Genomic DNA, 9,533 nt, shown 5'->3' with positions numbered 1-9,533 from the left:
AAAGTATTTATGATATAAGTTAGCATACGCATGCGTCTAGCGGACGCCGTTACATGGCTTCGGTCTTGGTGAGTGTTAGATGCGGTGGCGGCAATGTTGTTTTTGTATGCAATAAGAAACCGTGATGTCGTTGTAAGAATAAAAAAGCCGCGCAGGTACTCTCCATTTCTACTTCGTCCTCCGCTTCAAACGACAGCGCCCGTAACTTCGCTGCTCGGGCAAGCACATGCGCAGTCTCGTTGCCAGGAAGAGAGGCGTGACTATTGGTCTATGCTATGCGAACACACTGGCGACAGTACTCCCGCAGATTGCAGAGATTTTGCATTATTCGTGAAGGCGTGGCATGCAGTTTGGGAACATGTAATTATTGTATATGATAAAATAGTTCGGTGTTCGTTATGTATGTCACTATGTTATATAAAAGCGCTACCTGCTGCTATGGCGGTCAGTTCTGCCGTCGTACTTGAGGTGATTCTCCGAACAGAGGCCGTAATTCTAACTAAGCCGTTGGAATCTGTGGCTGCTAGGCACATAGCGTCTCTACAAGATGGATATTTTGTAGCGTCGACATATAATACATTTTTGTCACGGCTGTAGTGGCGTAGGAGTGCCTGGACTCTTGCTGTCTGACGGCCAGTGTGGAACACGGGGTGTATGCTCTTTGAATCGGCGCTACAATGTTGCCAGTTTGGGCGGGATGGAGTGGTCGGATCTTGGTATTCTAATCGGCGCAGAACGGTCCGGCCCAGTCTCTTTTCTTGAATGCGCGTAAGCTGCCCGATCTTTAGGGCTTCAATTAGCTCTTCCGCCATGTTGTGTAGGCGGAGCTGGAGCAGGCTTTGGGTCGAAGTGTACGCAGGCAGTCCAATGGCTGCCTTGGCTACCGATGGAAAGAGGATATTCAGGTCATTCAGCTTACTTCGAGTAAGCCGTTGATACACTGTAAAAACAAAAACACCTTTTTGGGCATTTGTCTGATTCAAAACACCCTTACACCCTGAGTCTAGGGTATTCGTGCCATTGGAAATCACCTCTTGCATGCCAAAGGGGTGCTTTGGTTGGAGAATATGCCTTAGGGTGTTACGGACAAGCAATATCACCTAACATGCTGGGGGTATAGGCTGCGTAACTTCGTAGCCTTTTATACACAAGCGGCGCTTCTAATATAACCCAACACCTAAATAAAGCACCAAAAGTAACGCTAAAATTAAAATTACACACGAGTGCTGTCTAAAAATGAAACAGAAACTGAAACAAAATTTCACCGCCAGGAGGCCGCCGGTAGCTACGAACGCTCTTTTCAAATTTCACAATATGGCCGTTAGCATTGTGAGGTGCGTTTCGACCACGTTTCGGCGAATGCTGAATGTGCTTCTTCGATTGTGTACCCTCGTGAAATGCGTTGCATTTCCCATGCATATGTGTTACAGAAGTGTGTACGCTTGTGAAGTGCCTTCTACATGTGGTGTTTAGCGCAAACGGGCATTTATCGTGTCGGCAAGTGTCCGGGCTTCTTTTTGCTTTGCTCAGGCCGAAGGACTGCTGCACCGCTTTATGTTTGAGATGTTCGAAAGAAGAAGGCATGGACGATTTTTTTTTCTGCGTGACTAAGAGGTATATGCGCCGACTACATTGCACTCGCGCTGAAATCGCACTGGTTGGTTCGGTGCCGGTGATACGAAGGCGGACAGCGTACTTTGCGGCTGACGCAATCGTCTGTAAAGGTAAGCCTATTCTCACGCATATTGCGCTTTGTGGGAACAGTGTCCTACCGGATTGCTGCATTCTGTGTCTTTTTGTGCCGGAACGCTCCACAATGTGCTGAAATGAAAACGTGAGACACGCGCTTGTTTTCACCTGGCTGCCAAAATGACATGGCACATGTGGTAGATGTCGCGGCGAGTTACGCAGATTTCGCGCAAGAACATGTCTCAACTTTCTTGAACAGAAATAATGTATGTGCTACGTTTCCTTGCATTTTGTACGCGCAGGAGGTTCACGAAACGATTTTCGTTTCTTGACAGTTTGATTTGCGCTCAGTTCGCAACGACTCGGTTTTGTTCTAACGTTTCCGTTCGTGCGGCAAGGTCATGTTGGCGTACTACCTTAATTCTCCTAGCACTCTCGACTCCCCCCTCCTCCCTTGTCTCTTACACTTCGCGCTCGCTCTCCTGAAACCTGTTTCATGCTTCGTCGTCTTCTTTCACTCGGAGCGCTGCAAACCCCCCCCCCCCCCCCCCTTTTTTTTTTATTTACTCGGAGCATAGGCGCGCACCGTCCTGCTGCTCGGGGAGCGTCCTCCCGCAGCCCTTAAACTTTTTGTTCGAGGAGGCTATGTTCGTTCTCGGCGGCCGTTCAGCGCGGCACGCCTCTGCGCTCGTGCTCTCGGCATCGAATTGCGCTGGTCGGCCGGCCTGGTTGCATAATAGTTTATTCCAAACTGCGTAAACTATATGCCGCTATCATGAGCCTATGTGAACTCCCCGCGTCTGAATTTGCCTTTTTTTAATCACAATGGGAGCATTTTTCATTTTACAGGGACCATATTTTGCGGTTGCATGGAGTGTGAATTTGCATTTTTATTATGCTGCTTTTGTTATGGCGTTTACTTTCGCTCTCGAAGAATCATTTAGGTACGTATTTTAGTTTCAGCAAGACTTCAATTAAGGCACTTGTACTAATGCTAAGTCAGCTGATGTGGTTCAAACCATCCAGTTTTCATCATTTTTTTTATGGTCACATTTCAACATAACCGTTTGACCGCATTACTTGATTTTTGTAGTGTCTTTAGACTAGAATCAATGCATATTCGATACTGATGCCTCAGCATTCAAGTAGAGGTCGACAGCTTGAATTCCGTGGCCAAATATTGTACCGGATGTTGCTATTACAGAGTTTGATTCTGACCAGATGTTTACTTTTTTTGTCTTTTGCCTAAATGTAAATATGAAGCGGTTATCATAGCCTTAGTCGCATATGTTTACCTTCTTTGCTCATCACAGTGCGCATATTGCAGGCAAATTTGTGACTTACTGTTATTAAAAAAATTTGTAATGTATGTTTTGAAAGCAGTTTACTGATTTGAAGGGCCCAGAAAACAATTTGACTTTCATATGCTAACGATGCATGTCTGTAGATTGTCTCTAAGAATTGGAGCCTACTTTTTAAAGATGAGCGGGGACCCTTAGTTTAGAGATATATTAAACATTTTATTGCCATTCAGCCGTGTGCCAAGTTGAGGGAAGGAGGATTATAATTTTTGCTTTGTTATTTTTTATATTAGACTTTCCTTAATATTGCTTGCAGTTTGGCGATGAGTGGCAAAATACTGATGGTTTTTGCAGTTTTCTAACCTTAGTGAATTTTTGTAACTGCTGTTTGCTAATGTCAGTTTTTTTTTTTCAGATATGTACAAATGCATCAATTGCCTTAGCTGTTGTACGATGATTTTTAATATTCAGTTACTTGAAATATTGAGTAAAATGAATTCTTTATGGCTACCATTCACACAAACTTGCAGTTCTTACATGACGTCAACATGCTGATCAAGAAGGACGGCAAAGAGGCAGTTGAAATTGGCCTTAACAAGACACTTGTCTTGGTTTTGAAGGACACCATTCGTGCAAGAAAAAAGGACATTGCCCGGGTGCTCGAAGTATGTTCTGAGGGAATATGTGAAAGGAGAAAGAAGCGTGAGTATTAAGCTGTTTCCTTCTGTTTGCTGCATGTGCTATCTAATTGGCAGTTTTTCGCTAAATGCCTACATTTTTGCCATTTTGCATTCCCTTATAGATATACTAAAAACATGGCTGAGCATCAGAAATAATAATAAAACCATAACTAGCCTGTGCATTTCTTCATATGTAACAATTTTCGCACTAGCTAAATTTAAATTACCTATTGTTCTTCTCCATTGTAATGGTGCAGCCTTTTCGAATCTGTTCAACTAGTAGCAGAGAATTAGGTGATACCTGATTCGAATCTTCACAAGCTTTGCTAATTTTTGCTGTCAGATGTTTGGCTTTCAGTTTGCGTGCCTCTACAAGTTTTAAATTTTGTTTATTTGCCTTCCTAAATTAGACAATAAATAATCGCCTCAAAACTCGGCTGTCTCTTTTTACCTGCAAGGAGGTACACCATTGTTGTGTTGCTTATTTCTATTGTAGATGTACAGACAGTATGCATTCTGCAACTCTTGGCAAACATTGGGAACCAGCCGGGAGCTCTGGATGTTGTTTGTATCATTTGTAAGTTTTCTCTTTGTCATTTGAATATTCAGGAAGCCTACTTGAAACCGACATTAGCGAATTTTCTTTGTTTCTAAAATGGTTTAACGTCTAACTTGTAATATGTATTAGTGATTCATAATTCAAATAGAAATACTACACAAGTTTTCATCACAACTGTGAATTCTTTGCCGTGAAAGGATTATTTGCACTGTAAGTACAATCAAAAGCACTTTTAAGAGACTCCTGCCATCACATGCTTACCACGTCGTATTGAATACAAGAGTCACCTGATGAAGCACTGGTAATGTCAAGATTGGTGCAGTGTGCCATTTGACTAAGCACTCTGCTGCAGTGGACCAGCAGTGCTTTATCAGATGGCTCTTGCAGGCAGCTTGGTGGGGTTTAGCATTTGCTGGAAAGGGGTCTCTCAACCTGCTCATGCATGCTAGTACCTAACATGTTCCTAATGTCTGGAATATATAATCTGAGACTGCTTCAAAAGAAATATTTGCCACACTGTGGTATCTTACAGGCTTCTGAAGGTGGGTAATGCAGTTTAATAGTTGTTTTAAAAAAATGCTGTAATTTGCTAGCCAAGTTTGAAATGATGTAATAATTTTAATTCTTCTGAGATTAGGTTTACCACATTGGTTGGGAGAAAATACTGCTGTGTTTCAAGGTTCATGCTGTATAAATATAATGCCTTCAACTACAGATGCTAACATTTCATGCATTAACCATGTGGCACTGTCATAGACATTCTCATTTATAGTAAACATTCTAATTGTTATTTTTGCATTTCAAGTTAGTCAACATATTTTTAGTTTTCGAACCTTTAGTATTTCTAAGTGCTCAGACTGCCTGCCGCTATAACGATTACAACTTCTTGAACACTTGAGCTTCCTGCCGCCTCTTGAGGCTCACCACTGATGTTCTGGATGTCTATGCATACAATGTGCTATGCGTGGAAAATGTTTTAACATGCCATGCTTCAGTGTTGACATTTTTTAGAGCTTCTGCTGTTTGGTTGTTTGGTAATGCTCTGCTGTTGCACATGTAATTGTCGCTCAACTCAAAGCTCCAGTGTACACTTTCAATGAATAATGTGTGATGAAGTTTCAGAGCTGCCACATAGAGCAGCGAGAACACTTTTTCCTTGTTACTAAACCTTGAATGTAAACACTTCAGGAAGCGTTGCGATGACCTAGGGCTCGGCTGGTTCATACTTAGCACAAGAAGACGTGCAAAAGTTCAGAAATGCATTATGTGTTATGTATCACATGTACTTTTTTTTTTGTAGTGCCTCATCACTAAGTATGCTCTTTCCACGTTTTTTTTTTTTGTTTGGTTCTGCAGTATCTACTTGGCCAGTGCAGGGTATGCTGTAGGCCTTGTGTGAAGCCTTCAATTGAGCCAGCTGTTAATATTTTAGTAGTAAACACCGTGCTCCAGTGCTGTTTATTGTTTATTTACATTTTTAACTATCATAATAAGCATTCCAGTTCATGTGAAATGAAAAGTTCGTGGGGCAGCATTGAAGTTCCCTAACCCAGGTGCTTTTGATGAGTGTAGCCATTTTTGTTTGATAAAATAGCTTGCATAATCTAAAATTACCATGCAACAGCATTCTGCATGAATAAAAATGGGTTGACCTTATCTGCTCTCATTTATGACTGGATCAGACTGCTGGCTTTGTGCCTCCTGAACCAACCATAACAGTATACTCTGCATTGTTAATTGTGAGATAACCACCAGTGGTTTCCGATAGGGCCCTTTTCCAAGCACACTGCTGTACACTAAAGGAGCATTGGCGTATTCTAAATATAGAGTAGAAAATATGTTGAATTTGCTTTTTGCCAGGTGCAGTGCATATTTATACAGCTGCTCTGTTATGCACTTCTTTCACAATTTTATCAAGGAACAGGAAGAAAAGCCTGCCACGCCCTGCGTCGGATATACTGGGAGCAGCATCAAAGAAGCTGAAGAGCATTTCCCCTCCATTCAGCAGCGGAAGCTTCTTCGAGTCATCGACTCTACTTAGGGTATTGTTCGAATAATGGGTCGATTTTGGCTGTTCAATCTGACATATGACAAGGGGTCCGACAATTTGTGCTGCTTTATAGAGCACCTCTTTTTGGGCGTCTGCGTGTCGAAGCCAAGATGCGCTGCACGACGCTTTATTTCATCGCTTAAGGCCGAATTTTATGCAAGCGCACGCGTTGACACTGACAAAGCATAGTATTAATATTGTGCACTGCGATTATTGTTGCATACGACTAAACGTTTTGTTGTTGCTTTTCAGAAATGTCACCATGCTGTTGTGTTCATTGTTCGGTTCGGTTTTTGAAAAAAATTGTATACTTTGTTGTCTGCATTTGTTGGAACTGTTTTGCTTCTTTCATTTTTTTTAGGTATTTACGTACATACCATGTATGTTTTTGCCCGTCTGCTAGGCTATCGGTGGAGAGTGGCAGTATTGTTAAATAAATGAGGTTCCATATCGCGCATCAATGAAGAAACAGAACACAAGTGCCCCCCTGCCCCCCGCCCCCCCTCCACCAGCACCCGAGCACCCACTAGCCCGAACCCTGACCCTTCTATGCCGAATAAAAGACTTCCAGTTTCCTTCTGTGTGACATTATTTTGTAACATGCTCTGTGAATTTGAAAAAACAATCATACTGGCATGGGCGATTCGAGATGTCAAAATAATGGCATGAGCATCTCTTTACATGCTCATTTGGCATTACAGGTGGTTAAAAGGAATACCATTAAGCTTGATTGCAAATGTGTACATAGGAAAAGCATTAAGGAACGTGTAGTGGCAAAAGTAATTCCTAATTAGGGAATGCAATATATGGACGTTATCCGCACTGATTTTTATCGAGGGGTGTAAGGGTGCAATGCCACTGCTTCCACCCTGCAATAGGGTGTAAAGGTGATGAAAACACCCCAGTGCATTGGCCCCATAGAATGGTGTTATGACCAACCGAAGCACCATCTTTGAAGGTGTACTGGCACTCTGAAGCCACTTTTTTTCAAGGGTGCATGGGTGTTAGTTATAGACATGCGAAAACGCCTAATAAGGTGTTTTTGTTTTTACAGTGTAGGCTGCATGAAATGCCACGCGGCTGATTAACAGAGCCTGTACAATTCGCATCCTGTCCCGTTCCAGAGTCCTTCAATGCTCTTTTTTTGAAACAAAAAGCATTGAAGGACTCTGCCCGTTCCTTGAGCCCCTCGCCTCTGTTGGAAATACGCCGGATTAAGTGCGCCACTTGCACAAATTGCCTTTGTAGCAGCAGTATAGCAAATATCGCTCGGCCTTTAGACTGGAGGGGCAGTTCAAGCACCATTAATATGTCCACTCTAGGCATGAAAGGGCTTTAGAATGTGAGGTCTATGTTGAGTTTGAGTACTGCAGTGCTCGACCGTACGCGAATAATAAGTATCTGCGACTTCTCAGACACGCATGTCAGCGCGCTTTCAGTAGCGCCGTGCTGTGATTTGTATGGCCTCATGGAGGTTATCGTCTTGTGCCCGTCCGAGACTTGTGTCATCCATAATCTGATGTCATCGGCGTAAATGGCATGGCACACATCAGGAATTCTAGAACAGTGGAAGAAGTCCTGCCATCGCTACGTTCAACAATGTAGCCGACAGCACGGAGCCGTGTGGAGTGCCTCAATCTGTACGATATATCTATAGCGATTGCATATCTCCGATGCCCAGGGTTACAGTTCGATCCGACGGGAAAGCCTCACACATTTTATTTGTGTGCTCGCCACAATGTGGCCTCGCTAGGCGTGCCAAGGTAGCATCATGCGATACTTGATCAAATGCTCTTTCAGGTCTAATGCCAGCAAAGACCAGGTCTGAATTTTTCCAGTTTGATCAATCACTTCCTCTTTGATTTAAAGACTCATGTCTTGGTCGAGAGGTACGGGCGAAACCCAAACATAGAGTCAGTGAAGAATATCCCAGTTCCACGTGTGAGTGAAGTCTAGTGAGCACGACATCATCCGCTGCTCGGCAACCAAGGTATTGAGGGCATCAACCTCAGAATCTTGTTCGCGTAAAGTGAAGAAAAAGACATCGGAACGACCGCGCTCAGCAAACGCAACAGAGAAGAACCTCGGGCTCAGACGAAAATACTGTTCACGATTAGGCGAGGAGAAAAGCGAATAAATCAAATCACTCCAAAAAAAGGGGGACACCTGTCGGTTATTGGTCCTGACAGATACTACACATTTCCTTTCTTAAAAACGAATTTACAAGGGAGGTGAAAGCTTCTCTACAGCATGCTCATCTTCGTTGTTGTTCTGGCTGTAGGAAGAATGAAAAAAAAATGGCTCTGTAGCTGAGCCACCTCCGCTGCCTAGAGAGGACTGAAGAAAGTAAAGAAGAAAGAAAAATAAGAGGGAGAGAAATACTAGCGCAGCAACAGAAGTCTTCCGCCGTTTAAGTGGTTTCTGGTGCAATGATGGCCGACAACAGATAAAAATTCGGTGCCTGGATAGCCCCCACCGCAAGCGGCTATGACCACCTTCGCAGCCCCGTTGTGCCAGAAACAGCCACCCTTCGCCTCCTCCATCCGCTAGTCTTCGTGTGATGTTAAGACTGCTGTGCCGAACCCGACCTCAGCGCCTGCGTTTCGATGGAGGCGCACGAAGAGGCGTCCATGTGCTGTGCGATGTCAGCGCACATTAAAGATCCCCAGGTCATCGAAATTACTCCGTAGCCCTCCACTACGGCTCCCCTTTCTCTCTTTCCCCTTTCACTCCCACCTTCCTCCCTTCCCTTACGGCGCGGTTCAGGGGTTCACAGAGCAAGTATGACAGATACTGCGCCTTTCCCTTCCTGTGAACCAACCAACCAACTAACTTGAACGTGCACTGACTTCGCACTGCGCACGCACGCTTCTTCGTTTCGCATTCATTAAACACACGGCATTTTGAGTTCAAACCGAGTACTCTAAAGTGCTTGTCAATAACGTTAGCCAGTGAACCGTCGCGGCAAGTTTCTCAATGCCCAAAAATTCCACGTTGCTTTGGCATTAAACTGCGAAGAGCCGAAGGCCTCTCAGCAGAGGTCCTGAGCCCGCAATCCCAAGCGACAACGCTATGGTTGGCCCACGCTCGGCCCTTGATAATAGGGCCAACTAAAACTCATCGGGCCGAGCTTGGCCGCCCAGCTCGGCCCGAGGTCTGGGATTGTCAATGGCCATAAAACGACGGCCAATCGTCGGCAATCGAACTCGGATCAACAAGTGTAGCCGACTTCGCCAGCCTACTGCCGTGGTCGG

The 9,533-nt window shown here is 44.1% G+C and overlaps 1 long non-coding RNA gene across 1 annotated transcript; it reads left to right on the top strand.

Moving 5' to 3' along the window:
- The first annotated feature begins 1,447 nt into the window (after nucleotides 1–1,447).
- On the top strand, nucleotides 1,448–6,462 carry LOC146187302 (uncharacterized). Its single transcript, XR_014707910.1, has 4 exons — nucleotides 1,448–1,724; nucleotides 3,521–3,692; nucleotides 4,167–4,247; nucleotides 6,148–6,462. It is a non-coding gene; the product is annotated as an uncharacterized LOC146187302 (long non-coding RNA).
- Nucleotides 6,463–9,533: the final 3,071 nt, after the last annotated feature.

This window comes from Amblyomma maculatum, chromosome 6 (genome assembly GCF_055883805.1).
Source record: "Amblyomma maculatum isolate TAMU_Amacu chromosome 6, ASM5588380v1, whole genome shotgun sequence".
Classification (NCBI taxonomy): domain Eukaryota; kingdom Metazoa; phylum Arthropoda; class Arachnida; order Ixodida; family Ixodidae; genus Amblyomma; species Amblyomma maculatum.
Note: the sequence above shows the minus strand (reverse complement) of the source record. Positions and strands in the feature narration are given on the sequence as shown.